This window comes from Echinops telfairi, unplaced genomic scaffold (assembly GCF_000313985.2).
Source record: "Echinops telfairi isolate 266 unplaced genomic scaffold, ASM31398v2 ScPeMD7_3509;HRSCAF=4178, whole genome shotgun sequence".
Lineage (NCBI taxonomy): Eukaryota > Metazoa > Chordata > Mammalia > Afrosoricida > Tenrecidae > Echinops > Echinops telfairi.
In genome coordinates, this window is record NW_022107407.1 from 3,059,049 (window position 1) to 3,070,473 (window position 11,425).

Below are 11,425 nucleotides of genomic sequence, written 5' to 3' on the forward strand. Positions count from 1 at the left end.
CCTCCTTATATCCCCATGCTCCTCCAAGGGGGTCGGGAGAGGCTGGCCATCATGGCTGCAGCCACAGCTTCTGAGTCCCTCCCTGATGACAGGGCCAAGGCACATCATCAAAGCACCAGAGACTGCTCCTCCCTGCCACTTTTGTGTGTTCAGCACTGGGCCCACCCCTGTCTGACTCTGGCCCTTGATCCCCTCCAGTTTCCTGGGCGCTTCTGGCTCTGCTGTCATGCAGTTCCTTTTCTTTGGTCCAGGCTGGCTCTCTGAAGTCTGCTGTCACCAACTGTGGCTGAAGTCCGCAGGGACCTCTGTTTACCACTGCTGCTCCTGCTGCTAGTTCTTTTTTCTAGCCATGTTTCGGGGCCAGGCTGTCTGACTAGGCAAGAAGGATGGGGGTTCCTGGGTCTCATGGGATGTGTCATCTTCACATTTCCCAGTGAGTTCCTGTAACTCATTCTCTAGCTTTCCTATCATCTTTTGCCTCTGCTCCCATTCCTTGGAAATTTCATCTTCTTCCTCTTCTCCAGCAGAATTTCAGGGGGTCGCTAACCCAGAATTCGCCGAGGGGACTTCTTGTTTTTATTCTCTATTCTCAATTGTAGAAGGACAGCAACTCAGCAGTGGCAGGAATAAGTCTATGTGGCTTCTGGGAAGCAGCGTACAGTGCTGTGTTACCAGGGCAATCTAGTGGCCAGCCTCAAGCCGAAGCAACAGGCACAGAACAGAGGCATATTTGGTGAACACATTAGCCTATTAATGTAGTTAGTTTATTGTGCCAACCTGGCCGATAAACACATGTGGGGTTCATTGAAGGACGGGGAGATAAATGGCTCAGTGAGCCTTGGCTTTCTAGTTCTTGGGTTTCTTGCTTTCTGATGGTTCGACCAGGGTGTAGCTGCCTTAGCCAGTTCCCTGCTTCAGCTGGCAAGGTTCACTTCCTGCAAGACATCCCTGAGGAGAAGCCACATGAACCTACCCTGATGCAGCCCTGGGTGCTGGAGCAGCCATGTGGAGACCCCTGCCAGCGCTGCAATGCTTATATGTTCACTGATTTGGCTTTCCTCTTGCAGTTGGTATCATAGTGTGTGTTTTGTGAGATGGAGGAGAACTTTGTGGACTGGTGTTGGACATATGGGTTAATGTTGGATTTGTGGGCTTGGGCAGCACTGGGTTGGGATGTTTTCTCGATGTGCACTTAACCTTTATATAAAACTCTATTATACATGAATTTCTGTGGATTTGTTTCTCTAAAATACCCAGACTAACACACCTATGCACATTGTCATGTGTATTTTAAGTCATCTCTACATTACTTATAATACGTATTATGGTGTAAATACTATGTAAAGTGCACATGAGGGATGGATTTCTGCTACTTTTACCCCACCCCTGAATATTTTTGATCCATGATTGGTTGAGTCCTTAGACTCAGAACCTGTAGATATTGAACTATAATTAACGTATTATACATTTCAATAGTTCAGTCATATCAAGAGGCAGATTTGCAACCATCACTATAATTAATTTTGGAACCTTTTCTTCTTTCTTACCCATTGATGCACCCATTGATGCTTGTTGACTTCTCATTTCTTCCACCCTTTTCTTCCATACCCCCAGCAACCTCAATTCAGCTACTCTCTTCATATTTCCACCCATCCTGGTTTCCCTATACAGATAAACATACAAAATAAAGGCAAACAACAAACAAGGACCCAACAACAATGATCATATAAAACAGGTAAAGACCTCAATCTAAGAGAAAGCAGAACATATTAAAAAATTAGAATAAATTCACATTGGATCCAGCCTAAGGGAAGCTGCTAAAATCTATTTTACAACGCTTCTTCACTGATCCTAAGGCTGGTAATATTCCTAAGCTTAGGTATATTGGTGATTCACTGGAGACAATCCATATAGGGACCCTGCAGATGGACTTTGGGTGACCACTAGCATCCATAGCTTTCCACAACCAGATGTTTAGAATTTAAGCACTGATACCATTTTCTCCTCCAAGTTTGGATCTTCTTATTTGCTGTCACTGGATCACACAGGCTGGTGTGATTCTGCTCTGTGGACTTAGCTGACTTCTCGCTTAGCTACGCTGCTTAGCTTAGCTGCTTGTTTTGAGACAAGCTTTTAAACCCCAGATACCATTTTTCACACTAGACATGTACCATCTCATTTCTTCCTCACACTTTGCTATGACACCCAGTGACATCTTCAGTCAGGGCCATACCATAAGAACTGATTGTTCTTACATACGGGTTCAATCAAGTAAGAGCTCAGAATCCATTCATCTAACTATTGATTCTCTCAGTCTTTGGTTCTCTTTTGGAGACATCATTGTAGTACATCATGCATCTTCTCCATGGGGCTTAAGGAAACTCTATTAGTAGGAACATTATTTTAGTCAATGGTAAAGCACTATCAAGCAAAGGATTTTATCCATGTGTAAACTCCAATACATGAATTTTGAACTTATATATCTTCAAAGTATGGGTGATGGGACACGAGTTACACATGTCTTAAGACTGGAAGATATGGCAATACTTTCAGTAACACTCACTTAAAAGGTGGGACCATGAGTGGTAGGCTAGCACATGTCACATTAAGGCAGAGAGAGCATGAAACTAATTAATATATGTTGGTCCCTAGCAGTCATTCATTGAAGTCGCCACCTTCAGAGCAATAGGTTTGAACCCACCCAATGTCCAGTGACCAATTACGGAATTTTGGGATAGCAGTCATTGGCCTCTTCTTCCACTAGGGCATTCTAGCTCAAAGTTCAAGGGAGTATTTCCATGCCTCCATTCTGTTTTAAGTGAATTTAAGATAATGTCCATTTAACTTAGTGGGGTTTCCAATCTGGGAATGTATTTTTTACTTTAATATGTATTTACCTTTTTGGAAGATAATTTTTATAGCCATATAGTGAATTACCAGGAAAACATGATGGAAATTGTGTTGTGCTTAACTACTGTGATATAGTTTGGAACCTACCAGGGAACTATAAAAGAAAGGCTTGATCAACTGCTTTGCTGAAGATTCTACCCAAGAAAGCCCTACGGCAAAGTTCTACACTGTAACATGAGGGTGTCTGAGTTGGGAAAAGTATGACTAGGGACCAGCTTGACAAATCTTATCATCATCATCAGCAGCATACAACATCAGCAACAACTGATATTTTATAAGAAGCAGATAGATGTGAATGAACAGGATAATCTCCTGTGTGCTATTCTACTTAAGAATTTGCATTTTCAGCAGGGAAATGAGACATAAGATGCTATAAAAGAGTGGTGACTACCCTCCCGACCCTCTCATGTCCATTCCGGCTGCCCGCCCGCCTGCTGCATGTTCCGGCACCATGACGTACCAAGCTATCTCCTTCGCTAAGGACTTCCTGGTGGGCGGCATTGCCGCCGCCATCTCCAAGGAGGGCCTTGGCCCTGATCGAGCGGGTCAAGCTGCTTCTGCAGGTGCAGCACTCCAGCAAGCAGATCGCGGGGGACCAGCAGTACAACGGCATCGTGGACTGCATCATGCGCATCCCCCTGGAGCAGGACATGCTGTCCTTCTGGCGCGGGAACCTGGCCAATGTCATCCGCTACTTCCCCACGCAGTCCATCAACTTCGCCTTCAAGGACAAATACAAGCAGGTCTTCCTGGGCGGTGTGGACAAGCACACGCAGTTCTGGTGTTACTTCGCTGGTAACCTGACCTCGGGCGGGGCTGCCGGCGCCACCTCCCTGTGCTTCGTCTACCCGCTGGACTTTGCCTGCACGTGCCTGGCCGACGACGTCGGCAAGTCCGGCACAGAGTGCGAATTCAAGGGCCTGAGTGACAGCAAGTCCGACGGCATCCGCGGCCTCTACCAGGGCTTCAACGTGTCCGTGCAGGGCATCATCATCTACCGCGCCGCCTACTTCGGCGTCTACGACACCGCTAAAGGCATGCTGCCTGACCCCAAGAACATACATATCGTGGTCAGCTGGATGATCGCCCAGACCGTGACCACCGTGGCCGACGTGGTCTCCTACCCCTTCAACAAGGTGCGCAGACGCATGATGATGCAGTTCGGCAGGAAAAGAGCGGACATCATGTACACCGGGACCCTGCACTGCTGGTGGAAGATCTTCCAGGACGAGTGCGGTAAGGCCTTCTTCAAGGGCGCCTGGTCCAACGTGCTGCGCGGCAAGGGCTGAGCCTTTGTGCTGGTCATCTACACGAGGTCAAGAAGGTCCTCTAGGCCCCGCCCACTGGACTTCCGCCCCGCCCCTCCGTCTTTCTCTGACCAATCATGTGTGTGGGGCGTGGCCGCGGCCTTCCCTGACCAATACCGGGCCCCTGCCTGCCCGCCTCCAGTATTTATTTCAGAATCATGTCTCCCTGGTGGCCGCCAGCCTAGTTAGCCCCTCCTGTAGCCCGGGCGTCCATCGTCCGCACCCCTGCTGCCTTCCTGCGGGACATTAAATCCATGACGCAGCTTAAAAAAAAAAAAGATGCTATAAAACCTTTAAAGTATTTTGTAAACTATGTAAAGATGGTGTTTTTTTAATTTTTAAAAGGAAATGAATAGTAAGGTATCCTCAATTGATTGGTTCTGAGCCTCTGTTTCTTCACTGCTTTAACAAATGTTTTCTTTATATTTATAAGGCATACTTATATATATATTATTGTTGTTAGCAACCATCATGTCTATTTCAACTCATAGTGACCCAGTGTACAACAGAATGAAAAACTGCACAATTCTGAACAACCCTCACAATTATTGTTAAAATTGCACTCTTTGTTGTGGCCACTATGTCAATCCATCTTGTTAAGACTCTTTCTATTTATTCCTGACCCTCTACATTACTAATCATGATATCCTTTTCCAGCGACTGATTTCTCGGATAACATGTCCATGGATTGTGAGACAAAGCCTACAGCCCTCCCTTGTAAGAAGTATGCTAGCTTTACTTCTTCAGCGAAAAATCTGTTTGTTCTTTGGAGTATCTTCAATATTCGTCACCAATACCTTAAATTCATATGCATAAATTCTTCCATCTTCCTTATTTAATCTCCAAAGCACATGCATATAAGAGGATTAAAAATACCATGCCTTGGGTCAGGACCAACTTGGTCTTCAAAGTGACACCCTTGCTCTTCAACGCTTTAAAGAGCTCTTGTTCAGGAATTTTGCTCAATTCAAGACATAATTTGATTTCTTGGCTGCTGTATCCATGAGAGTTGATTGTGGATCTAAGCAAGATGAAATCATTGCCTACTTCAATCTTTTCTTTATCACAATGATATGTATTGATCAAATTGTAAGGATTTGAACCAATATATTGAATTTCAATCTGTACTGAAGGCTAGGCTACAGTCCTTGAACTTCATCAGCAAGTGCTTTCAACCCTTCTCACTTTCATCAAGGAAGGTTGTATTATCTGCACGTCTCATGTTGTAAATAAACATTTCTCCAATCATGATGCCATGCTCTTCTTCATATCTTCTAGCTTCTTTCATTATTTGCTCAGCGTGCACATTGAATAAGTATAAGAGGATAAAATTCTGTCACACACTTGTCCTAATTTTAAACAAAGAAGTATGCCCTTGTCATTCTCTTAAGAATGACTGCCTTTTTGTCTATATACAGGTTTCACATGAACACAATTAGGTGTTCTGGAATTCCCATTGTTCTCAATGCTATTTATAATTTGTTATGGTCTACAGTCGAATGCCTTTGCATAGGTAATAAAACACAAACACTGATCTTATATTCTCTGCATTCAGCTAAGGTTCATCTGACATCACCAGTTATATTCCTCATGCCACGTCCTCTTCTGAATCCAGCTTGAATTCTGGCAGCACCCTTTTGATGTGCTGCTGAACCGTTATTGAATGATATTCAGCAGAACTTTGCATGCATGTGACATTAATGCTATAGTTTTCTAATACCTGGATTCTGTTGAATTACTTTTCTTTGGAATGAGTACAAAGAAAAGCATCTCTTTAGGTCAGTTGGTCTTGTAGTTGTTGTCCTGATTTCTTGGCAGAGACGAATGAGCATTTCCAGTGCTCTGTCAATTAAAAGCTTTCACTTAATATTCCGTCAGTTCTTGGAACCTTGTTTTTTTCATCAATGCCTTGCATGTAACTTGAACTTATTCCTTAAGTACCCTTGGTTCTTGATCATATGTTACCTCTTGAAATGGTTTAATGATGACTGTTCTTTATGGTACAATAATTCTGTGTATTCTTTCAATCTTCTTTCAATGTTTCCTGCATCACAAAATATTTTCCCCATAAACCCAAACTAAACTCACGGCCATTGAGTCAATGCTGACTCACAGCAACCTTATAGGACAGGGTTGTGAGTTTCTAAGACTGTAGCCCTTTTCAGGAGTAGAAAGCTCCCTCCTCCTCTCTTGGATTAGCTGGTGGTTTTGATCTAATGACCTAGCACTTAACAGCCAAATACATAACTACTATGCCACCTGGGCTCCTATTTTTCCCATATAATCCTTTAATATTGCTGCTTGAAACTGGAATTTTTTTTCTTCAGTTCTTTCAGCTTGAAATATGTTGAGACTAGTCTTCCTTTTTGGTTTTCTAGCCCTAGGTCTTTGCACATTTCATTATGAGACTTTGTCTTCTCCATATTTAGATATTTGCTGTTCAGCTCTTGTAATTCATCATTTCTTTCCTTTACTTTAGCTACCCTACAATCAATAGAAATATTAATCTTTCTAATTTTGGTGCTTCCATCCATAGCTCCTAGTTTTCCCCTATGCCACAGAGCTGATTCTGATTCAGAGTGACAAAATGGAGTAAAGTAGAACTGATTATAAGGTTCATGTGACTGTAAATCTTTATGGAACAGAAAGCTCCAACTTTCTTTCTCAGAGCAGCTGGTAGAGATTCCCTTGCAGTTAGCAAACCTACACATAACCATCCATGCCACTTGTACTGCTTTTTCAGATTTAGTAAGCAGTGGTTATTAAAACTTAGTAGTAATAATGAGTAGTTTAGGCATATATCCATTTAATTTTTGTCTACTTTGTATGAAATAAGTCCCTGTTCAGAAGAGTAGTTTGTATTGAGCTAATAGCCTAAAGATTGGCTGTTGGAACACAGCCAGCCAGTCTGTGGAAGAAAGGGATGGCAATCCATTTCGACAAAGTTTACAGCTCAAAATCTTTATGAGCAGTTCTATGGTACATGGCACCAAGAGCAACTGGTTCTGTTTTGTTGTTGTTCTTGTTAGGTGCTCTTGAGTTGGTTCTGACTCATAGTTATCCTATGTACAATAGAGGGAAAAACTGCTCAGTCATGCACTATTTTCACGAGATACGTGTTCTTATGTTTGAGTCCATTGTTCAGCCACAGCATCTTACTTCTTGTCCAGGGCCTTCCTCTTTTTCTCTGTCCCTCTACTTGTTGTTGATGTCTTCCAATAGCTCACCAGGTCTACTGTTATTATTGTTCAATTCAGTTAGTAAATCTGTTCTTGAGATGTTCTTAAAATTCAGGTGAGCTGTTCACGGTCATATTTTGGTTCCTATGGACTTATTTTATTTTTCATTTTCAACCTGAACTTACATATAAACAATTGGTCATCTGTTCCACAATCAGTCCCTCACCTCGTTTTAGAGCTGCTGATATTAAGTTTCTTTTCTATTGTCTCTGTGTTAGTCTGGGTACTTTAGAGAAACAAATCCACAAAAACTCCTCCATCTCACAAAACAGACGCAATGATGCCGACTGCAGGAGGAAAGCCGAGTCAGTGAATGTGTAAGCATCTCAGTACTGGCAGGGGTCTCCATCCAAATGGGTGCTCCAGCACCCAGGGCTGCATCGGGGTAGGTCCATGTGACTTCTCATTGGGGATGTCTTGCAGGAAGTGAGCCTTGGCAGCTAATGCAGGGAACTGGCTAAGGCAGCTTCACCCTGGTCCGACCATCAGAAAGCAAGAGATCTGAGAGCTTGAAAGGCGAGACTCACCTAGCCATTTATCCCTCCACCCTTCAATTAACCCACATGTATTTATCAGCCAGTTTGGCACAATAAACTATCTAAGTCTTTTTCCACAGATGTCATCAATTTTCCATCTGGAGAAATCCTTATGTATCGTCACCATTTTTGTTGCTGAAAAATAGAATTAACGATGAAGATGTCATTTGTCTTAAAAAAAATTCTGTCATGCAATATCCAGTTCCTTTCTATCACCCGAACCATATATTCCAACTACTGTTCCTTCCACTTTGTTTCTAACTGTGCAATTCAATCACCAATAATTTGCAATACATCTTGACTGCATGTTTGATGTTGTGACTGCAGGAGTTGGTAGAAGTCTTCTGTTACTTCATCACTAGTTTGAGTGGTTGATTCATAAATTTGAATAATATTTGTGTTGATTAGATTTTCTTGATGACTAGGTATATTCCTATGACAGACATCATTGTGTTTCAAGTTAGATCTTGAAATATTCTTTTGAATGTCTCATTTCCACAATAGTAAGCTTTTAGAATTTCTTATTCAAAATGGTCAATACTAGTCATTTCTGCTCACTAACACATAGAAAATGGACAGTGATGGGTTCCATTTTATTTTTTATGACTCCCTGTATTCCTACTCATATTTTGTACATTCAAAGTTATAATTATTAGTAGATTTTTCCAGCTATTCTTCTCATTTTGAGTTGTGCACATTCAGCAAATGAAATTGTCTGTGGCTTTATCTCCACAAGCTTTACTCCATTCATGTAATTACGATCCACTTTACTTTGAGAAGACAGCTCTTCCTCTGTCATGTTTTGAGTGCCTTCTGACCTGAGGGGCTCATCTTCTGGCACTGCCTCTGACAATGCTCTGCTCTTATTCATTAGACAATGTTTAGATGCTATGCATAAGTTGTTTTTTCTTTCAACAGTTTTACTGGAACTTCATCCACATGTCATACAATTCAATATTTTAATCATATTAAGAAAAGTTGTACAATCATTACCACAATCAATTTTAGAACACTTTATTCTTTGTATTCATTGTTACTCATGTAATGTTTTAAAATTGTGGCAAAATATACACAACAAAACATTCCAATTCAACAACTTCTCCACATATAATTCAATTTTATTGATTATACTCTTTATTTTTTACAACCATTATCGATATTCCTTTCCAAATCATTCTATCACCATTAACATAAATTCAATTCCCCTACACAAAAACTCTTCCTCCTTTACCCATGATAACCATTGGTCAAGTTTGATTTCTTTATTTTTTAATTAGTATTATTTTGACATAATATTCCCATATCATACATTTCCATAATTAAGTTCTCTTTTAAAAGGGGTTGCATATACATCATCACTATCAGTTCTGGTGCTCCCTTCCCCCTCCTACATTCATTGCTTGTTCCCCAAACCCCACTCACCCTACCCGCTTCGCCCCTTTCCAAAGTTAAACTTCCCTGATAAAACATTGCATCAGTTATTGTCTCTATGTATCCACTCCTCTGTGCTTCAGAGGAGTTGAGAAGTTTATGTGAATATAGTCCAACTGGGACCTGCAGTCCATGAGTTGCTGTTTCATACAGATTGATTTCTTAATTGATTGAACTCTGTTTACACTGAACGTGAGTGTTGTTGCTAAGGGAAAGTGCAGATTTTGCCTATCAGATTAAAACGTGTTGCATTAATACAAGGGGAGCTTTGAAGTACTAAATATATGGTGCTTCTGCGTCCCCTTTTATTGGACACCCACTATGCCAGGGGTCCCACCCAATTTCAAATGACCACCATTTCGACCATCTTGGGGTGGACATTCTTTGTTTTCTCTCCTATCAGAGTGTTTCAGTCCTAAGTCCAAGGGCATAGGTAATTTTGAGGTAGAGCCTAGTTCATTCACTCAGGTTTCCCCATTGACTCCTTCTCGTGTGGCCCTTGGGGAATGCTATGTTGCCTATAAGGCCAGGTTCTAAGATTATATCATAGTGTTTAATTCATAGCATGGTTCATTGAGGGTTGGGTAGAAACACAGAACTAGTGTCTACTCAGGACATAAGATTGGGTGCATTTTCCCCTTAGGTTCCCTGTACTTATTGTGTAAGCCTCCCTTTACCATGTGAAGTTGTTCCTCCTTATTTACCCACTGAACCCACAAACAGAATTATCTCTTCCTCTGGTCTTAATTTGATTTTCCAGCAAGTTTCTCTTATCATTCCTTTGGAGACCCTGTTGATTTGTCACAGCCTTGTCTCAATGCTGTATAGCATCAAGTTTTTTCCCTTACCCCCATTTTTGAAGTAGTAACTACAATGTGAGGTCTTCTTTTTTGAGGTGCACTTAGGAAGTACACATCAGAGGAGTGATGTATGATTCATTGAAGGTAGGCTTTGGAATTCCTTTGCTTGGGAATTAGTCTCTAAGATTTATTTAATTGGTACTTCTCCTTATAGTAGTGGATGCATAAAGTTTTCAGTGGCTTCTTCTTAATTCTTCCAAAGCAGACATTCCTTCTTTGTAGCCTGTTCTTTGTTTGGTAGCTCTGCTGAAACTTGTTCACATTGAGTGACCCCTACTGGCATGTGAAATGCCAGTAACATAGCTCCCAGCACTCAAACCACTACAGTACTGACAGACAAGTGGTGGGTTTTGTTTTATAGTTTTTATGAAATACTATAATGTTTTAATTTTTTATTTAGGGTACTGATTTTTTCTTTAGAGTAAAATTATCTGGTGTGTATGTGTGTGGGGGTATAAAGTAGCATTCAATTTCAAAAGGTTAACTAGCTACTTGCTAATTATTGTTATGTATTATTTAATTGAGTTTAAATATGAAAGTCTCTTAGAATAAATGAAAAAAGAAACCCATTGACATCCAGTTGATTCCAACTTATAGTGATCCTATAAAACATTTCTCAGGCTGCGTGACTGTCTAGAAACATAGTCTTACCTACTACAGAGCAGCTAGTGGGTTTGAACTGCCAACCAGTTGGCATTCCAATGATTGCCTGACAGCACTGGTATTTTTTGCTGCACTTATGTCCTTGTTGTATAAGTGTTCCTGGATTTCTCATTACTATTAAGAGGTTCCTTGTTCTCAAAAGATGTTAACTGATTTATTATTTTGTATTTGACAGCTAAGTTTTCTTATCCTTTTATTCTGAAATCTCAACCATCATTATTAACGATAGTCTGTGGTATTCATGACTAATACCATCTTTATCTCCTCATTTGTCTATATTAGGCTAGTATTACGGTATTTAGTCTTTATTGTCATACCATAGCATATTTATCTGATGTTATCCTTTTTTATTGGGAAAAAGGATATATTTAATTCATCTTTTTGATATTTTTATTTTTTTCACTTATGAAGAATGCAAGTTATAATTTATATTTCACTCTGGAATTCAATAACTATAAAGCACTCAGTTATTCTGCTCT

The 11,425-nt window shown here is 40.9% G+C and overlaps 1 pseudogene; it reads left to right on the forward strand.

The window, feature by feature from the left end:
- The first annotated feature begins 3,361 nt into the window (after positions 1-3,361).
- LOC101662586 lies at positions 3,362-4,406 on the forward strand (annotated as a pseudogene).
- Positions 4,407-11,425: the final 7,019 nt, after the last annotated feature.